General features: G+C 38.7%; 1 protein-coding gene across 7 annotated transcripts in view; it reads right to left on the minus strand.

Moving 5' to 3' along the window:
• ENOX1 (ecto-NOX disulfide-thiol exchanger 1) overlaps positions 1 to 20109 on the minus strand; it is a 359770-nt gene that overhangs the window by 262275 nt on the left and 77386 nt on the right. For 2 of the 7 annotated variants that reach the window (XM_042460215.1, XM_042460209.1), the window contains exons 2-3: positions 19373 to 19465; positions 17985 to 18091 (exon numbers count right to left, since the gene is read on the minus strand). The exons of 1 other annotated variant lie outside the window; for it this stretch is intronic. The gene's annotated coding sequence lies outside the window, so the exon portion shown is untranslated. Of the gene's footprint in view, positions 1 to 17984; positions 18095 to 19372; positions 19466 to 20109 lie in introns of those variants that run through there. 4 more of the 7 variants (XM_042460211.1, XM_042460212.1, XM_042460214.1 and 1 more) reach the window with 4 other exon arrangements.

Below are 20109 nucleotides of genomic sequence, written 5' to 3' on the forward strand. Positions count from 1 at the left end.
ATTTTTTTGCATTTTTGGTTGGTCCAATAAAGGAATCACATTTTGTGGATTTTGTATTGTACTTTGCTATATGGCCAACATAGCTATCCCAGATATGTTTTCTAAATAAATAAAAAGTAGCTTTAATAGTGTTACTCTATGGTTTATCATTCCATAGCAGAAAACACAAACTAATCTTCGATTCTATACCTCACATAAACTTTGCAATTTAAGGAAGTGCATATAATTTCTCTCTGTGTTGTCTTTTTCCATGCAATTTCCTCAGGTTTGTGTGACTTATGCTCTGGTTTTGCTGATCAAAGAGAGTGAGGCACTGTGCCCTGACTTTAATGACTGGAAACCTTAGTCCGTAAACCTCTGGGGTTTTTTGTTATTTTTTTTCCCACCAGGCATGGCCCTCACAAACACTTTGAAGCAGATCTTAATACAGTATATATTTTTTAAAAGCTAGAAATATTTTATTAAATGACAGCTTGCATTCCCAGGGAGTTAAAATCTGGGCCATTTTAAAGCTCCCACCAAACATGTTACACTTAGCTGTGCGTATACCTGAGTATAAGCAAACATCTTAAGATTTAACTGCAGCAAGGCATATTAACATATTTAAAGGCAAAAATGGAGTATCAGAAAGAAATATAATCAGTGTAGTTTTAAAACATATGGAAATATTACCCATGACACATATTACAACTTCATACTCTATCAGTTCTGCTCTACATGATCTTTCCAAAGCCACTAGTGAATCTCAGTTTTACCTGTAATCCTCATTACACTGTCAATCTGAGGAAGCTGACTCTGTTACTTGGATAAAGGGGCTAATAGGTAGACTAACTGCACAGCTCATATATTTATGGTATATAACCAACATCTGTTACCTTTGTGAAGCTGAAGGCTTTCACAGCCAACATACATAGTTTTTTGTGAGTTTTTGGGGCTATGAGGAGTTTATTCCTGACATTTCACCAGCAGCTATAGCTGGCATATTCACAGAATCCAGCATTATCTGGACATGCCAGCCATAGCTGCTGGTGAAACGCTGGTGAGAAAACCCAACCTCCAAATGATCTATAAACCAACCAAGAAAACCCAGCAAATGCTGCACTCAGCAAAGGACAGTAAAGACCATCTCATGGCAGGAGTTTATCGCATACCATGCAGCTGCTGACAAGTCTACATAAGGACCACCAAATGCAGTGTTCAAACATGAATAAAGAAACATGAGAGACACTGTACACCGGGTCACCCAGAAAGATCAGCAGTAGCAGAACACATTATAAACCATCCCAGGCATAAAATGCTGTGTGAAAACACTGAAATTCTGGACCATGACCATGCCCAAAACTATCAGGTCAGAATGCCATTGAAATCCACAAACACCTAGACAACTTCAACAGGAAAGAAGAAACCCTTAAAGTAAACAAAGTTTGGCTAACAGTCTTGGAAAAACACCAAAATCAAGACCCAGCAAATGCAAATGAAAACCACCCAGGGTCAGGGGGTTTCCCAGCAGACAATAGATAATTTATTAAATAATAAATAAATAACTTTATTACGGCCATTTGGCCTGCACAATAATTTATTAAATAGACACCCTGAGGCCTTGCCATTCAACAACAGAACAACACACAGATTAAAATGTGAATCACTTCTTCTCAACCAACAGTATATTCCATGACAACATTCTCTGAAGATGCCAGCTACAGCTGCTGGTGAAATGTCAGGAATAAACACGGCCTCGCAGCCCGAAAAACCCACAGTAAGATAGCAACATTGAATCTTTAAAATATAAAGAGAAAGAAAGAGATGAAAAAACTATATCTATTATCTTTGTTTTAAAAAATAGGTTTAAGGTATAGAGAGGTTAGAACACTGAAGCAAGAGGAGGATTCTTAACTTTTTGCCTGTCTGGCACTCTCCTACCCCCAGACGCAAATGTCTTCCCCCAGTCTTCCCTGGACAAGGTTCTAAATGTATGGCTCTGGGAAAAGTTCTAAATACACCAGAGCAGAAGGGAAAATGACTTGGGTTGTACTAGAACAGAGACCCAGAGATCAGATAAGCATGCAAGTTAGCATTTGATGTTGCCATTGTAAAGCAGAGCACACATATATGTAAACACAGTTTTGGCATCAGTGTTAATACATAAGATGTTTTTAATATGAACAATGAATCATGGGAAGAGGCAAAATAACGATGTCATGTTTTAGCAATTTTGAGCACAGAACAAGGCATGACAAAGGAAACAAAATGAAAGATTTATACAATCAGAAGAGAAATTAGAATATGAGAAAGTGGCATAAATCTACAGCTAGATATTTGGAGATGTTGTGATCTACAGGAGAAAGAATAAATTTATAATGCTTCCAATACCTGGTATATAGATTTTCCCAGTTTCAATCTTGAGTATTTCCAGTCAAAAAGCAAAGGAACAGGGAAAACTGGTGCAGAGGCTTTAGATTGCTGATGAACAGACTACATTAGAAAAGATGAACCAATTGTCTAATTCAGAAAATAGCAACTTCGTATGCCCCATGCCCCTTATTGGCTGTCATAACTTGAATTTGAGGACTGGGCTATAAAGGGTATCTCACAGCTCTCGGGATGACATTTCTAATGCAAAGTTTTCAGCATTAAGTCTCATTTTATAACAATTACGAATGGACATCATCATCTTCCACTTCAATAGCTATGACTCGTTCACGCATTTTTAAAAATTGTGATGGAAAAAGTTCCCAACGCTGAACATCTGTTGTCTAGGTATTCATTAGTTCTGTCTGCTGTGCTTTTGGCTAATTGCCTGGGAGTGAAGTTAGAGCCTATATGGAGATTTGAGTTAGTGGCAGCATCAATAGACCTTGCAACATAATCAGAAAGAAAAAAGGAGGAACTGTCAAGCAGAGGGCTTCTTTCACAAACTTTGTTTACCAGTGGCTGTTATCTTCTGTTTGCTTACAATCCCCGCTCGTGCAACTGATAGCAGAAAGTGTATTTAATAACTACTCAGTGCTAATATGCTATAGTATGCATGACTGCCTAATTTAATTTATCTCTGATTAAGCCTATTATGTTTGAGATCACTTTACAAAAGAGACTTTTTTTGCCAGCTGTAAGCTTATTTGAATTGTAATATAAGTTAATAATGTGTGAAATAACTAGTGGTGCTTGCTTCAAAATGTTAATTTTAGCAAACTATTTCCTCAGTTGCTGCACATGTACCGCTGATCCATTTTGCTGTGTGCTTAGGTTGACCCCTAGACACAAAACAGTGCACACTTCATCAGAGCAGTGAGTGGAGGAAGGTTAAAGGGGGGTTACTACATTGAACTTCAGCCAAACAGAAGGTATAGACAACCATACATTAAATGGTGTGGATTATAGCCAACTGGTCACTATTGCTGTTGCTGAAGAGGAAATGGGGGAAACCCCCCTCTCTGCTGCATACATGAAGCAGCTTCTTCTGAGAGTCTTTAGGGCTACCAGGTCGGGACAACCCAGAACCTGAGATTGCAGGGACAAATACTTGACACTTTGGGACAGAGCCTTGTGAGATCACATTGGGCAAGGTCCTGGTGATGTTTTTTTAAAAATGTTCTTGTCTTGAGATTCCTCCCCCCCCCCCTTAACCAGATGATCAGAAACGAGGACCAGCTCCTGACACCTAGTAACCCTATCAGAGATCCTAGAGCCGAAACATTTGAATCAGGCTGTCCATAGGTACAGTGGGCCCTCAGTTTCCACTGGGATTTGGTTCCAGGAACTCCCATGGATACCAAAATCCATGGATGCTCAAGTCCCATTACATACTATGGGAGAGGGAAATGGCAAAATCAAGGTTTGCTTTCTAGAATACACACACACACACAAAGCATGAATGGTTAGCCAAACAGACATGCTGAAGGGTCTCTGAGGATGTTATGCATGGACTGTGTATTCTATTTAGCTGCTGCCATTACTTACCAAGGAATTATCCAGTTGCACTGAGGCCCTGACTTACTCTGCTGAGGTAGTAGCCCTCTACATGGATGAATCAACACATGCATAGCCTAGAGAACTAGTGCAGATTTTCCCCATGCCCCCACACCACATGCTGAGTTAACAAAGCAAAGGCTAAGGAACCCACACTGGTTCGCCCAGAGAATGTCTCCTGGTCCACTGGAAAGCAATTGTGATCAGGAAGTGACTGTACATGTCTTCTCTTGTACATGACAGTGCCAATCTGAAGAGCTTGAGAAAAACTATGTACAGTATGTGATTCCTTGTCTTTTGCCCTATAAAACATCTTGGGGGAAACAGTCCATGAAGTCTTCATTCCCTTTGGCATATAAAGCTATCTCCTCTTTCATAGCATCATCCCACATTAATTTTTTTTAAAAAGGAAAAAAAATAAGGAATAATGCTTTGTCTTCCTTTGTTCCCATCCCAGGAAATTCTTTAAAAATGAGGTTTTTAAAATCATTTTATTTTGTCAGATTAGACTGGAAAAATCATATGATATTTATTTTGCACTGAGAATTTTGGTAACTTGCAATAATTATGAAACCACCTTGAATCCCATTTTGGGAGAAAGGCAGAAGATAAATCCTATAAATAAGTAACATAACAAATAAATTTGAAACATTACCCTTTATCATTTGCCTCTGGAATTATATCCTTGTAAAATCTAGAGTTGCATTTTTATGTTTTAAGTTTGTTGCAGCAAACGGGGGGAGGAAGATGAATCCTACTGTATTTTACCAATTAACAGACATACAGTGGTACCCCGGGATACGAAATACCCAGGTTACGAAATTTCCGGGATACGAAAAAATCCCATAGGAAATAATTGTTCCGGGTTACGAATGTTTTTTCGGGTTACGAAAAAAAAATTGGTGCTTTTTTCGGCTTTTTCGCACGAAATCGCGGCTTTTCCCCATTAGCACCTATGGCATTTCGGCTTGCGAATGCTTTTCGGGTTACGAAAGCGGCGGCGGAACAAATTAATTTCGTAACCCGAGGCACCACTGTAGTACAATGTAACAGAGCCCATATCACTGGATGCACAGAAGCTAATCAAGGACACTAGCCCACAAAAGCTAATTCCATAGCAAATCATGGTTTTAGCAAAAGCCGGGGGGGGGGGGAGCACCTCTTGGCCATTGTCTACCCTGACTTAGACCAACCATGTAAGCATTTTATGCAATTGTCACCTGCACAGCTGCAAACAGTGCTCTCAAATTTCAGCAACTTTCTGCAAGACAAAAAAGAATGCCCCAACAAGTCTATCCTTTTTTGTCACTAGGATAACACTGCACTCATGTCCTTCTTGTGGCCTTTCTGTAGGCATAGGAGTCCTGGCAGCGCAGTAGTTAAATGCTGGTACTGCAGATACTGGCTCACCAACAATAAGGTTGTGAGTTCAATCCAAGACAGGAGCTCAAGTTCAACTCAGCCTAGCATCTTTTAGTAGGTCGCTAAAAAGAGTACTCAGATTGTTGAGGACAATTAGCTTATAGTTGTAAACTGCTTAGAGACTGTTTAGTGTGGTATGAAGTGGTATATAAATGAAGGCGCTATTGCATATGGTTAGTTGCTGAGAAAGCAAAATATTGGACTAGACAAAATTTTGGTCAGATCCAACTTGGATATTCTTAGATTCTTAATTGTTAACCATGATTCTTAAGATATTCCCTATCTTGGAAAAATGGTAATATATCCTGCATGATCGCATTGATTTTTTTTCTCCCAGCCAGATATGTTTGTCATATGTTAGAATCATATGCTTTGTCAAACCTCAATGTGCAGATTTTGTACACTTCAGTTGTTCTGCTTCTAGGTCACCAGTTCTTCACTTAGCCTGGAGACAGCATTCTTAAGATCAAGATTATCTCTTTGTGTTTCACTTATGGGCTGGCATGTTGAGCAGTCTGTCACTGGACAGGAGACAATTAACTGCAGCATAGACTATAGGTTCCTAATGGTAAATAGTGAAACCAATTCTTCCAATTCTTGCAATTTTAAACAGATGTTAGGAGCCTTGTTAATACTTCCACCAAAAGGAAAGTAACCAGAGAACCAGACTATGGCTTCGGGAGTGGTATCTTCCTGGCTAAACAATCTGATTCTTGAAAATAACAGAAGCTAAACTATATAGTCAGGGAGATGAAGCAGTCAAAGGTTTGTAACAAATCTACCTCCATTTGCTTTCACTGTATAGAATCATACAATTGGAAGAGGCCCCATGGGCCACTGAATCCAATTCCCTGTTCAGTGCAGGATCACTAGCCAGAGCATCTCCAACAGGTGGCTGTCCGGCCTCTTTCTGAATCCATCCACATAAAGAAACCACATCACTTCAGAGGCAGCACTGGGGGGTGTGGGGTGTGAAGTGTGGACCACGCCAGTGGAAGCCCTAAGGGGAGAGACACCACTGCTCCCAAGCATCTGCCTTTTGGCAAAAATGGGCTGTGGCATTCGCCTGCGTCCCTTTAAAATGCTGAAGTGAGGGTTAAGTGGGGCGAGTTTCAGTGGGATGAATTTTCTTTAAAAATATCACATTTTACTAAATGTCCACTTTAACCATATGGAACTATGCGCATTTAGGTTGTGCATATGGTATTGCTTTAATTTTTTTAGTTGTTTATGTCACAACTACTGCCGCTACATCCAGTGATATACATGAATTCTGATTTATGAGTAACATTGGTACAAAAAATTAGTACAAAAATATTACTAAGAGTTCTGTATGGTGTATGGGAGGAAGGCAATGGGGAGTTGACACAATGAGCACTGCACCACCTCTAAAAGTAATTCATTCCATTGTCAAACTTCTCTTACTGTCAATAATTACTTTCTAATGTTCAACAAAAATCTACCCTCCTGAATCTTAAAACTATTAGACATCTGGCGCACCAGATAATAAACCTGAATCCTCTTCTATGACAATCCTTGGGATATTTAAATAGTGTTTCCATGTCACTTTTCAGTCTTCTCTTCACCACACTGAACATGTTCATCACCTTCAACCATGCTCCATATGTTTAATTCTTTATACCTATTATCATCCTTGTTTCTCTTCTCTGAACCTGCTCCAACTTCTCTATATCTTTCTTGAAATGAGGCACCCGGAACTACTAAATGCAGTACCCCAGAGGAAGACTGTGTAGAACACAGTGGAATTAATACTTTCTTTATTTTGGAAACTATGGTTCATGCATGAGTGTGTGTGCATACGTAAGTTTGAGACTGCTTTAACTGCCCTGGCTCAGTGCTAGGGAATCCTGGAACCTGTATTGTGGCACTAGAGCTCTCTGACAGAGAAGGCTAAATGTCTCATCAAACTACATTTCCCAGAATTTTTTGTGGGGGAGAAACTGACTCAAAATATGGATTGTATAATACTCTCTTTTAATTGTGATCTGTTAGCATTTTACCATCCTTACTGAACAGCAGCCCCACTGTTTCCTTGTTCATTCTCTTGCTTTGAAAATATCTGGGGGGAAACCCTTTTGCTGTTCCCTGCTTGCCTAGCCAGTCCCAGCTTGTTCTGCATTTTAGCTTTCCTTATACTATTCCTACAAGCTTGGGCTACATATTTGTACTCTTCCTTGGCGATCTGTCCCTCCTTGCCATTTTTCTTCCACTTTCCATCATACCTATAAAGTCATATTTACCTTCTTGAACTAGGAGTTCAAGCTCATCTTGTTCGCTTCCCAAAGTGTGCATTGTTTTTTAGGGATCTGGAGCCTTGTTTGTTCTCAGCTATTAATTGATTTTGCATTTTACTGTAGAATGCATTCTCTCTCTCATTTTCTTCTCTAGAATTCACATCAGATTTGCGATGCTACTACCAAAGACATTCTTCCTAGTCTTTGTGAGGTACAGTCCATCTGTTTCCAGTACTCCTCTTTTGAACAAGCAAAGATCATAATAAAAGGTAAATGAACTTATGGTCTATGACTCATACTGCATGAAAAATTTTCTAGGCTCAAACTTCCAAAAAGTTATTGATGTGGCATTTATGAAGCACTCAGTGTATTGTGTACATACTAAGACAGATAAGAAAGATCAAGAAATGTCTTTCTGAAAGGTGTACTTCCCAATCAGGGCAGTTCCCCCCCCCCCAAATATTTTTAATTAGCTTTTACATAAAATATAAAAAATATCTTACAAAACAATTAATTGTGTACACATTTTCCATCGTAATTTATAGTGTAATATTTATAAGTCAATATGTATACAAAAGTTACATCAATTATTTTATCTCCAACTCTGTTTATTAAAACCTTCTGTACATCCTACCTTTGTATTTCTGAATTTGGTAAAGCATTTCTCTAGGTGTTTAAATCAGATCTGCTTATGTCCTTTCTCATTTTTTCCTTTTATTTCCAAATATTTTCTGAATTTTCTACCAGGTACGTTTATGTGTATTTAGCCTAATTTGTTTTGTAACTGTTTCTATTCATTCAATGATTAATCCTGCAAAGTTCCCTTTTTCTTCCTTCATATAAAATATGAAAGGTTCCCAGGTTTTATGGAAATCTTCCATTACCTTTCCTTTAATAAGAAAAGTTAGTTTATCTATTTCCATATATTCGTATGTCTTCAGTACCCATCCAATCAGGGCAGTTCTGAATAGCTGTGGCACTGCTGCTTTGTGATCAAGCATGTTGTGCCTTTGGAACAAGCTTGGCAATGTGACGGCTACAAATTTAATAAATAAGCATCATCCTAAGGCTAAAGTTCTTCTGGGGAAACTGAAATTAGCATCCACTGTTTATGTTTTTGTAACTTTAAGGGTCAACTGCTGCCATGCGTTCTACTTGACTTGTGAAAAGGACTGCAGCATGCTTCTTGTCTAGGATAGGAAAATTAGACTCTTTTCAGCACATCGCAACAGAAGGTGTATGAGCTGCTAGCTTCTGAGCTGAACTAAAGGCCCCTTAGTGACTTGGTAAGATCAACAGATAAATATTTTCCCATCTGTCTCAAGATTCCCCTCTATGGTAGCCTCTGTCCCAAACTCCAGGAGGATGCCATGCTGGTAAGGGGAAAAAGATTACCGTATTTTCTGGCGTATAAGACAACTGGGCATATAAGACGATCCCCAACTTTTCCAGTTAAAATATAGTTTGGGATATACTCACCATATAAGACTACTCCTCTTTCAACGCACACCAAATAAAAAATTTTAAAACATCAGATTTGATTTAAATATGATAATTTAAATTCAAATGCCTATGACATGCAGGTCCTTAGCAGGAAACCTTGTTGTGTACAAAGCCTGCTTGGATTGGTCAGCTCTCCCTATCTGCCCAGCCCTCCCTGTCTCCAAGACTATCAGAGTGGTAGCTGCTTTCATACAATCACCACATACAGCGGGGATGAAGCTGCGGCCGTTTTCGAGCTCCCCCCACCATATGCGGTGACCGCAGATTCTCCAGTCCAGCTCGGAAGTTTCAGCACCCGCCCTATAATATGACACCCAGCATATAAGACAACCCCCAACTTTTGAGAAGATTTTCCTGGGTTAAAAAGTAGTCTTATACGCCAGAAAATACAGTACATCCACACATTTTATCACTTTCCCCAGAAAGGGAATATTTCAGTAAACAAATTATGCAATGACATAGACTGCTAACTATGAGCTTCCACAGATATGGAAATTCTTTATTCTCTTTAAAAAAAGTTTTTAAAAATACATTCTAAAATGGAGACAGCTTTTATTTCACGGCTTTGAATTAAGCAGAATGAACATGGAAGGGTCAAGCTTATATATGGCTGTTTGTTGATATGTATCTAGGGAAGCATCTGACAGAGCTCCAGGCAAAAAAATCATGCAAGGACACCTCAGGCTTGGCTTCTGTTTCAATGGCAGCCTTCAAGTCTGACTGGATGCCAGTGATTTAATCAACAAAGTAACTAGCAAACAAGTCAGATGGCTGTAGATGTTTCTATATCCTCGCTATGAGAGGATATAAAAATCTAATGATGTCCCAGAACATGCAATAGATGTACTCCTGCACTGAGAAAAGTAAAACTGTTGTGCTAACAATTCATCAATACTCAGACTATCAGTGGTTGAATTGAAAAACTTTTGCTTGAAAAAATACTTAATTTCATAAAGATTTCTTGATTTACTTTTTTAACTGCTTGAGAACTTCTATTTCTCTGTGCAGAATGGAAAATGCTGAAACCATTCAAGATTGTTGTGGATAGTCTCTCTTTCTCTTTTTCTTACTGTGTATGTATGTGTTCTACAGCTGAGAATATACTATTTCAATATACTAAAAAAAAAAAAAATCTAGCAGGCCAACATTTTGATCATAATATAATGGGCATTGCTGTTTTTTCCCCTTGATATTTTGTTGTGATTCTGGTTTAACCTATGCAATGGCTGTATGTCAGGTATTTCACAAATAATTTGCTCAATGCCTACAGCAGAGTTTAGAAATAACTGTCTAGACAACCTAATTGTTAACTCATTAGATTTTCCTCCTAGTGTGGCTTAACTCATTAGATTTTCCAGTTAAGGCTGAAGTTAATCCTCTAATGTGCTAAAATACTTTTAGAATGTTGAATTCATAAATGGTTCTTTCTCTTGAAGATTCCTGCAAACAGGAAGGGGCTCAGGAGAAGAATTAGAATTGGAACAAATGTGCCACATTTTTCTGTTGGAAGGCAGACTAAGTTGCCTGTTAAACAAAAACCAGAACTACAGTAATTGAAGATCCTAAACCTGTCTTACCATACATTGGCCTATATATCCTTCTACCAGATGCGGGTTCATTAAGACTTTCTTCAGTTCTTCTCCTCTCCTGATTTTATTCTGATAACAAGTGGTGTCACTTGGGTTGGCATCACCCAGTGCAGTAACTCATGGTGTCACCCATTCCCCACTGACCTCCTCCCATACCATACCATATACAGCGCTTTATAAATAAAGGTTAATAATAATAATAATATAATAATAATAGAATCCTTAGTAAAAAATTTGTACTAATGTTAGTTACAAATCATAATTCCCATATATCACTGAATGTAATGGTAACAGTTGTGACATAAACAACTTTTGTTGTTGTGTGCTTTCAAGTCATTTCTGACTTATGGAGAGCCTATCATGGGTTTTCATGATAATATTTGTTCAGGGGAGGTTTCCCATTGCCATCCCCTAAGGCTGAGGGCATGTTAGTTGCCCAAGGCACCCAGTGGGTTTCATGGCTGAGTGAGGAATTGAATCCTGTTCTCCAGAGTGATAATCCAACACTCAAACCACCATGCCATGCTGAGTCTCCATAAAAAAATAAAATTATACCTTTAGGTTACAGTATCACACTAACACCCTAAATGGATTTACATGCACATAGTTTCATGTGGTTAAAGTGATAATTTGGTAAGATGTGATGCTGTTAAAGAAAAATGTAAAAGAATTTTTAAAAATGAATTTTTAGTATTTTTTTAAATTAAAAATTTAAAGTTAAAAATTTCTTTAAAAAACAAACCAACCAACAAACCCTGGGGCCTCTCCTTTCTCCTCCAACTGAGGCTCACCTCACTCCCACCATCCCTTTGGCATTTTAAAGGGATGCAGGTGAATGCCACAGCCCATTTCTGCCAAAAGGCAGATGTTTGAGGATCAGTGGTGTCATCCTCTTTGGGTGCCATCCACACTCCCCGCACTCCCCTAGTGAAGCCTGTGATGACAATGACAAAGATGAATTACCATCTTTATTTCCAGCTCATTTATTTCTAGCTCCCAACACTGTGATTGATATACAGCATTACATATTATTATTGGGTGAGCTGCAGTGAACTCTTTTGCAGTCTTGAGATTTATAACATTGTTCACCCACAGTGCTAGGGACTTAGATACTTAAGTGAAAAGTTTTCTCAACCCCACCCTTGTTTCTTCCATTCTTGGTTTTTTCCTTTCTTCCTATTCTGATCCCCACTCACCCTCTGCTTTTGTGAGTTATAAGTTTTGAAGGGCTTAGTAAGGTTTGAGCTATCTGTTAGTAGCCAACCCATTTAGCTAAACCCATACGCTCCCTATGTCCACTCAGAAGTAAATCACATTAATCTCCTTTTTAAATCTTCTCATGTGTTTGTTATTGCTAGGCATTTGGATGAGTGAGCAGAAAGTTTTCCAACCCATCCACCTCCCATACATTTTATCTTGGCCTTTTAAAAATGTTCCCCCTCTCATCCCCTCTCACTTGGAACGACTATTGATGAAATTCAAAGAAGAAAATGCAAAAGCAGAGTTGCAACTGACCATTTTTTAAAAAACAAAAAATAACCACAGATAAATTACATAATTTTAATGAACTGAGGCCAAAAGTGGGCAGTACACCAGTCAGTGCCTTAGTGGAAAGATCCAGGGAGGTGGTGAGGAAGAAAGGGGGCACCAGGGAGCTTTCTATCAAAGTAGTGGTGCAGAAGAAAGACAAGGGGAAGCAGCAGCCTTCCGGACCATGACGGAGATTAGGGTTGTATGAAACTTCTTTTCAGAGTCCCTTAAAACCACAACGCAGGCTAGCTGATCATTAGTTTGGTGGTGTCTCTTGCCTGCACAAGCTCCCTCCCTTAGCTGCATCTTTCTCTGGTGGTGGCAGTGGCAGGTGGGGAACTTTTTCAAGGCTTTGGGTGAAGGATATTACTACTTATGGCTTGGAGTGTAATTTTGGGACAGACAGACTGACTGACTGGAGCAAGGAATTAGAGTATGTGGCAGGGGGAGGGGGAAAGAAGCAGCAGTAAAAAGGAGCTTTCAGATTTGGGACCCTGCTTAAGCTTTGGGAGCTTTGCTGGGACACTGCTGCTCCTGTTTAGTTTCGCTGGTCAGGCCAAAACTAGAAGCAACAAATGGTTTTTGTTGCAACAACAACTTTATTATTATTATTATTATTATTATTATTATTATTATTATTATTATTATTATTATTAACCTTTATTTATAAAGCGCTGTAAATTTACACAGCGCTGTACATACAATCTTTTAGTTAGACGGTTCCTTGCCCTCAGGCTTACAATTGTTATCCTGCTTTTTTCTCAGTTCAAAACTCAAGGAGGGTTACAGTAGATAAAAAAGTGTTCACAAAATACAAAAGTTAAAATGTGAAAAAACAACTAAAATATTTTGATTTTTTTTTAAATGACAGTCTTCATTTTGATTGATAACTAAGGTAAAGTAAAGAAAATCTTTAACTATGGCTTAGGCCCAGGTTATTTGAAGAACTGTCTTCTCCACTTCTCCATCCTGAAGTGTGAAGATATATCATTAGATATCAAAGCCAGACTCATCCATGCCATAGTACTGTACTTCTGATTTTTATATATTGATGTGAAACCTAGACAGGGAGGGACGGAAAATTAAATTCAAAATTTTAACTAATCAGATCATTTGAAGTGTGGTGCTGAAGGAGAGTGCTATGGATACCATGGACTGCTTAGAAAGACAAATAAATGGGTACTAGACCAAATCAAGCTTGAATTCTCTGCAGAAGCCAATTAAATTGAAGCTGTTTTACTTTGGACACATCATGAGACCATGTGACTTACTGGAAAAGACAATAATTCTTGGTAAAGTGGAAAGCAGTAGGAAAAGAGGGGGAACTGCATTAGAATTGGATTGATTTGTTCAAAGGAGCCATGGGTCTGAGTTTGCAAAACCTGAGAAGGGGAGTTGATGGATCTCTCTCACTAATAGGCCAACTTAAGTTGGTATCAGCAAAATAAGAACAACAATCCATCCCATCACTCCCATTATGGTTTTCACTAATCTGCTTCTTCACAGAATCACACACTTTCAGGGGTCTGGTAAGGTTGGAACTTGGAGTAAAAAATACAGCTAGCTATATTCACGTCTTCCCATTCCTATCTATGACTTTTTAAAGAAAATCTGTTCAGAAGTATGTTCCATTAAATTAAAACAACAAATCATGTGCTCTACCACTTTCCTTTGCAGTCCATGCTTCCTGGCTGGGAGTAAGAGCATGCAGTACTACAACAGTTCAGAAAAGTGTTCTGCATGTGTTCGCAGGCAAATAAAACATTTCAGATTAAGAACACTCTACCCACAAGCCACATATCTGTGAGATTTTGCAAGTGATAGTATATGACAATTTTTATGACCCACCGTGATTTTATTTATAAAAGAAATAGGGTTATAATTTTTACTTTTCTGGCTGTTGTCTATCTGTAAAAAAAAACATATACAGGGGATCTAGTCCAACATTTTATTACCATGATAGCCATGGTAATAGATGAGGTCTTTTAAATTGATAATTCTAAAGACTGGATCTGAGTTTTTCTCTGTATCATAATACAATATGCATAGGATGCTTTTCAGCTGTTTGTTTGTTTTTTTAAAAAAACTTTCATTATATGTTGGCTATCATGGTAATAAAATCAAATCCAAGTGAAATGACATTTATAAAACCCATTCCCCCAATGTTAATAAAGAGGTAGAACAAACAGAGTGGTTTCCAAGGTATCCATCAATTGTAGTTCAGAGTAGACCTTGAATTTTTTTTTCACCTTAGTAAGAGAAAAACACACTACAGTATAACAAAAGCCCAGAGCTCAAAAATTCAGATAGAAACCTAACATTAAAGAAACACTCTGCACCTGTTTTCTTCCTACAGTTCCCCCACATCAAAAACAGACTTGCTTTATTTTTATTTCCCCATATTCTCCATTCACCAACTCCTTCTGTCTCTGATTCACCCTTCAAACCCTGCCCTGAACATTTCTTAGCTATAATTGTTAGCAAATGAAGCATTTTATTTTATTTTCACTGCTGTTTTCCCTGGGAAGCCTCATTGTGCCTTCAAAAGACATTCATGTAAGAATTAACATGTGGATTTCTTATACTGTTCAGTTTCATTCTGTACAAGAGCTTGACCGATACAAGAAAATTGAGCAATTTTGATGTCATATTCATTAGTCCAATAATTCAATGAGAAAAGAAAATATTGTCACTCATTATTTCTGTACAATTGGCACCATCACCTATTTTCCTGTACCAGTGGGAAGGAAAGCCACGAATAAAACTTTGAAGGGTTTTTTCCCAGGCTTTTATATTATAGCAGTGAGCAGTGAAGAATACATATTACAAACACAAACAGCCTTATGAGCCAAGGGAACATCTTCTAGCTAAGGTGCTACAGCGTCTACATTAGATGTATGGCTATAGGAAAGAAAATGCTTGCTTATAATTTTAAATCTCATATTCATATATTTATTGTATAGCATTTTTGAACTACCATTAAAGAACTTCACATAAAGTTAATATTTATTCCTCTATTTTAGAGTTTTCCTAGGGGAAGTTGGATGTATAGAAACTCAAGCACATCTTCCCGCAAGAGTGCTTGGAAAATGGATGTGCACTGTTCAATTGCAAATGCAGTCCAATGACAGGGGTGAATTCACATTACAGCTTTATTACACAATAAAATAGCAGGTGATATCAAAGCAGTCACACTAACCATATTGAAGAAAAATAAAAACAGCTCTAGGAGTAATGGAAAGAGGAAAACTCTCCTGGAAACCATACCCTTCAAACATGTTCTTGCTGCTAGGGCAACAAGACTACTTTGAAATAAGCATCCAGAATGTCACTGTCACATAAGACAATGCTGCACAATGCCTCCTACTGGGTCAGAGCAGAGAGACTCTGAACAGGACTACCTCCTCCCACATGAAACTGTCTGAACTTTGTGTAATCTTCAGGGGCCCTTCAAGTCTTTCTTCCTCCTATGGTTAGTCAAGGAATTTTTCAGTTGGAGCCCCCTTAATGTGGAATGCTGTCCTGGAGTTGCTTGGTGGTGCTGAACATGATCCTCTTTTGGCCTTCCAGTATGTCACTTAAGCTAATTATAGACCACATTTTTAATAGACTTTACTGACTCCAAGCGGTTTGTACTTTTTTAAATTGAGTTTTATTGAGCTATGTATTTGGCCTTTTATATAAAAAAAATCCTTTGTTTTATCCGTCGTTCTGTAGCTGCCCTAGAAGTATTGCAAACTGAAGGGCAGCATGTAAATTCCTCTTTATTGACCTTTTGTTGCTTGGTAAAGACTATACTTTTTTTTGGCATGCCTTCAATATTGATTACGTTTTCCTCTGTGAGTTGTTTAGTTTAAAATATGCTGCTTAGTTTCTTGCAGATTCTGCTCTTATTTTTAGCTGCTGCTCAGATATTTTAGTTGGGAATGACATTCCTCTATTTGAATCTGCCTGTCAAGTTCACTTATCTTCTTAATGCTTTCTGACTTGCCACCATCAAACATGGTAGATGGGTACCTCAAACAGGCAGCATCTTTTCAGCTGTGATACCCAAGTTCTGGAACATAACTTTTCTTAAAATGAAAAGAAAAGAAAAGAAAAAGCAGCCCATTTCCTGGTCATTTTATTTATTGACTGTAAACTACCATCAACATTTATAAAGAGAATGGGTATAAATGCGAGACATAGTTGATTAAATGTGTTTAATTGTGTTGCTTGGATGTTTTTATTCTATTTTCTCTTCAGCCTGAAAGATCAGCACACTGTCCCTTGGGGTATACCACCTAAGAGTTAGAAAGAAAGCTTCTGAGCTAGAGTGAAGCCGAAGGCTTTCATGGCCAGCATCCATAGTTTTTTGTGCGTTTTTCAGGCTATGTGACCCTGTTCTAGAAGAGTTTGTTCCTGACATTTCGCCAGCATCTGTGGCTGGCATCTTCAGAGAATGCTGAGCTAGAGTCTTCTGAGCTAGAGTCTTCTGAGCTAGAGTCACACCTCAACTCCAACATATTTTTTTAGCAGCTGGCTAGTATTGAACTCGTAACCTTATGGTTTTGAGTGCATGGTTACAGTACAGGCATTTAACCACTGTGCCACCAGGGTTCCATATATCACATCCAAGAAGGGCTTGGCTAAAGAGCAAATTGATCTATATGAAATTCAACCACTAAGATCTTCAGACTTTTCTTGCGCCACCTTGTTTCATATGTAAATAGTTAATATCCTATGCATAGATTATTTGAAGGAATTATTACCACTGTATTCATTTAACAGTATAAATTCCTTTATTACAACTCTCTGGTCCAGTTAATCTCTTTAGCATGCCATAATCTTCCTTTCAACAATCAATTCATTTTGTTTCAGCTCTAGTTCCTGTTAAATGAGACTGGACCATCCTTGGCTAAGGTGTCCTTTCCTATAAACTCTGGTGCCTTTGCAATCAAACGTATAGTACACAGAATCAACCCATTCACCCCAACGGACATATCCTTTCTAGTTGTGTCATTCTCCCCACAGCCAAAGACAGGGTTTTTTTTAAATATAAAGAATACCCATTTGTATAATCTATCCAATCCTACACCATCCGTTCCCCAAATCTATCCTATGATGTTCCTGTAGATGTAAGCAGCTAGCAGCATTTGTTTTTCTTATTACTGAGCTTAGTGGACAAGCCTATGTTGAGATTTTGGGATGACACTATAGCAGTCTTGATAGATTCAACTCGTAGTCCCTTGAGTCTCAGTATGGGTGAGCCTATAAACTCAGACATCCCTTTCATACATCTGGGGACCATGCAGAAGTACAGCATGGTGGGGGCTTGGCTCACTCTCTAGCAGAAGTGCTGACTGCTATCAGGAGGTGGACTGCGTCTCACACATGTCAGGAAAGTGTGGTAAAATGTTCCATTTTCAGATTTTTTAGTATTCATGCTATTTGGAGCTAGAGACATGGTAACTGTCAGACTATCTATTCTAGAAAAACTATAATAGTTCTTAAGTCTCTAATTGAAGTGAAGCTAAAGGAAATGTATTGGATAGTGTAAGCGCTACTAAGCTTGATATAGTCTTGCACAAGCAAGAGCCGAAGAGCTTGGGCGTTGATGAGGCTTCCCTCCTTCAAGACAGCTGAATTTGTTTGTAATTACCGTTTGCTCCACGGGTGCTTTAGAATAGACCCACTTATGTGGTTGATGTTAAGGGCAGCAGCTGCCAGTATGTCTTACCTTTTTCTCTTGCTGCAGCTGCTTCAGCAGAGTGATCAGCATCACTCTCATGCTTCCTCACCCTTCCCTCTGCCTCACTGAAGGCTTAGACACTGGGAAATACATTTCTGCTGGGGCAGAAAAACAGAAAAAGATGGGGGGGGGGAATGAGACCTTCTTCCTCACATTCCTACAGCCATCACTCCTGGATTAACAGCTGCAGATGCCACAAAGACCGGCCAAACTTAGCACTAGAATGGAAGAAGCTTTTTTTTTCTCCAACTGTGATTAAAATCTAGATCATCAAAGAACTCTGAGGACGTTCTCAATTATTATAGTTCTATGCCCAAGGAGTCAGCAAAATATTAGAACTGTCACCTCAATCTCCTACTCAACATGTAATAATAATAATAATAATTTGTTTTATTTATATACCTCTATTCCAAGGATCATAGCGGTGAACAGCAAGTAAGCTAATTAGCAACTAAGCTAATTTGCCCCCAACAGTCTGGGTACTCATTTTAGCAACCTCGGAAGGATGCAAGCCTGAGTCGAGCTTGGGCCCTTTTGCTGGTCTTGAACTCGCAACCTTGTGGTTTCGAGTGAATGGCTGCAGTACAGGCATTTAACCACTGCGCCACCAGATATAAATATAGATATAGATATAGACACACACACACTTAACATTTTTCCACCCTGTATTTGCAATGTTGACTGGGAAACAGCAGCAGCATTTTATCTTTTTATTGTTGTTTCGCTCTTTCTGAGATGTGAGTTCTGGCATTGCTTAGCTGTAACTTCTAAGCAACAGAAATTCCATTCTCTTACAAACAAGATTTTAAGCTCTCTGGGACAGCCAAAAATGAATTTGGCTTAGGCCTGGACCAAAGTCCAGAGTCCAACAGCCCTGGTGCTCCCCCCCCATATGATCGCCCAGAAAAGGGCATGGTGTAATGGGGGTAGAGACATATACTGTCAGCAACCCAACAGACATGATCATCTCAGAGCCCTTTCTTTCATATCATTTTTTTTAAAGTCAGAGAGCAGCCAGAAATGCATATGCATGGTTATAGGTGATAATTATATTCAATTTAGAATATGCTATTTTCTACTACAACATTGTAAACGTGTTTAGCATTAAGATTCCAGAAGCAAACTCTGTGTCATTTTGGTAGGCATGATGTTATAGTTTAAATCAGTTCAGAATCTGAAACTTCGGGGTATTTTTCTGTTTTGTTTTCCTCTGTTTTGCTCTAACATAGCAGAAATGTTTTAGAATCAGTAAAAAAAAATAAAAATAAAATGGGCTGGCTGGAAGTGGTGGTTGAAATTGTTAATAGTGTGCTTCACACAGTGGGCTGTTTAAAGGCATTCCACATACGAACATTGTACCCAGGATATTAAATTACCTAGCTGCAATACTGAAGCCCAGTTTGGAAATTCATCAGCTGCAAAACATCTGCAGTAGTATTTGTAGCTAAGCTCCTCACATCATGAAACTTCTAGAAAGAAAAGAAAAGAAGTAAAGCTACAGTCTAATACCTAATTGTAGTATTTTGATGCGAACACTGACAATAGTGGAGGGGAAAGAAAGCTGCTGTAAGCTGCTGTTTACTTTCTCATGGAGGTGGCTCTAGGTCTGCATGTGGACCCCAAAGCTATTTTGCATCCCTTTAGAGTTGCCATAAATCAGAAGTGACTTGAAGGCACACAACACAAATTCTTCCACACTCCTCAGACCACTTTTTTTCTGGCCAAAAATAAAGTGAATTGTTGCTCATGGAAGCCACCAGGAACAAGCAACAGTTAATCTTTTAGGTGGGTAACAGACCCCATTGTTTTAACATTTTTTAAAAATGCTTTTCAAAACCAGAAATGGATTTCCAGCCACTTCCTTTCTTCTGTCACCTCCTCCCAGTTTGGCAATCTATGTGGTCCCCAGAGAATCACTGGGGAGGGGCAGGCTCATCCTGTTCTAGTGGCACTCACTGGGCCCAAAGTCAGAGATGATTTAAAAAGGAACATGGTGTAGTCCTTCTATTTGAAGAGGTACAATCAAGGACTCTCTGTACCAATTTCCTTTCAGCCAGACATATTCACTTACTCATCTACATTTTGGAAATACAAGGAGAGGGTGAGGGAGTCT

The sequence above is a fragment of the Sceloporus undulatus genome, chromosome 3, assembly GCF_019175285.1.
Source record: "Sceloporus undulatus isolate JIND9_A2432 ecotype Alabama chromosome 3, SceUnd_v1.1, whole genome shotgun sequence".
NCBI classification, from domain to species: Eukaryota; Metazoa; Chordata; class Lepidosauria; order Squamata; family Phrynosomatidae; genus Sceloporus; species Sceloporus undulatus.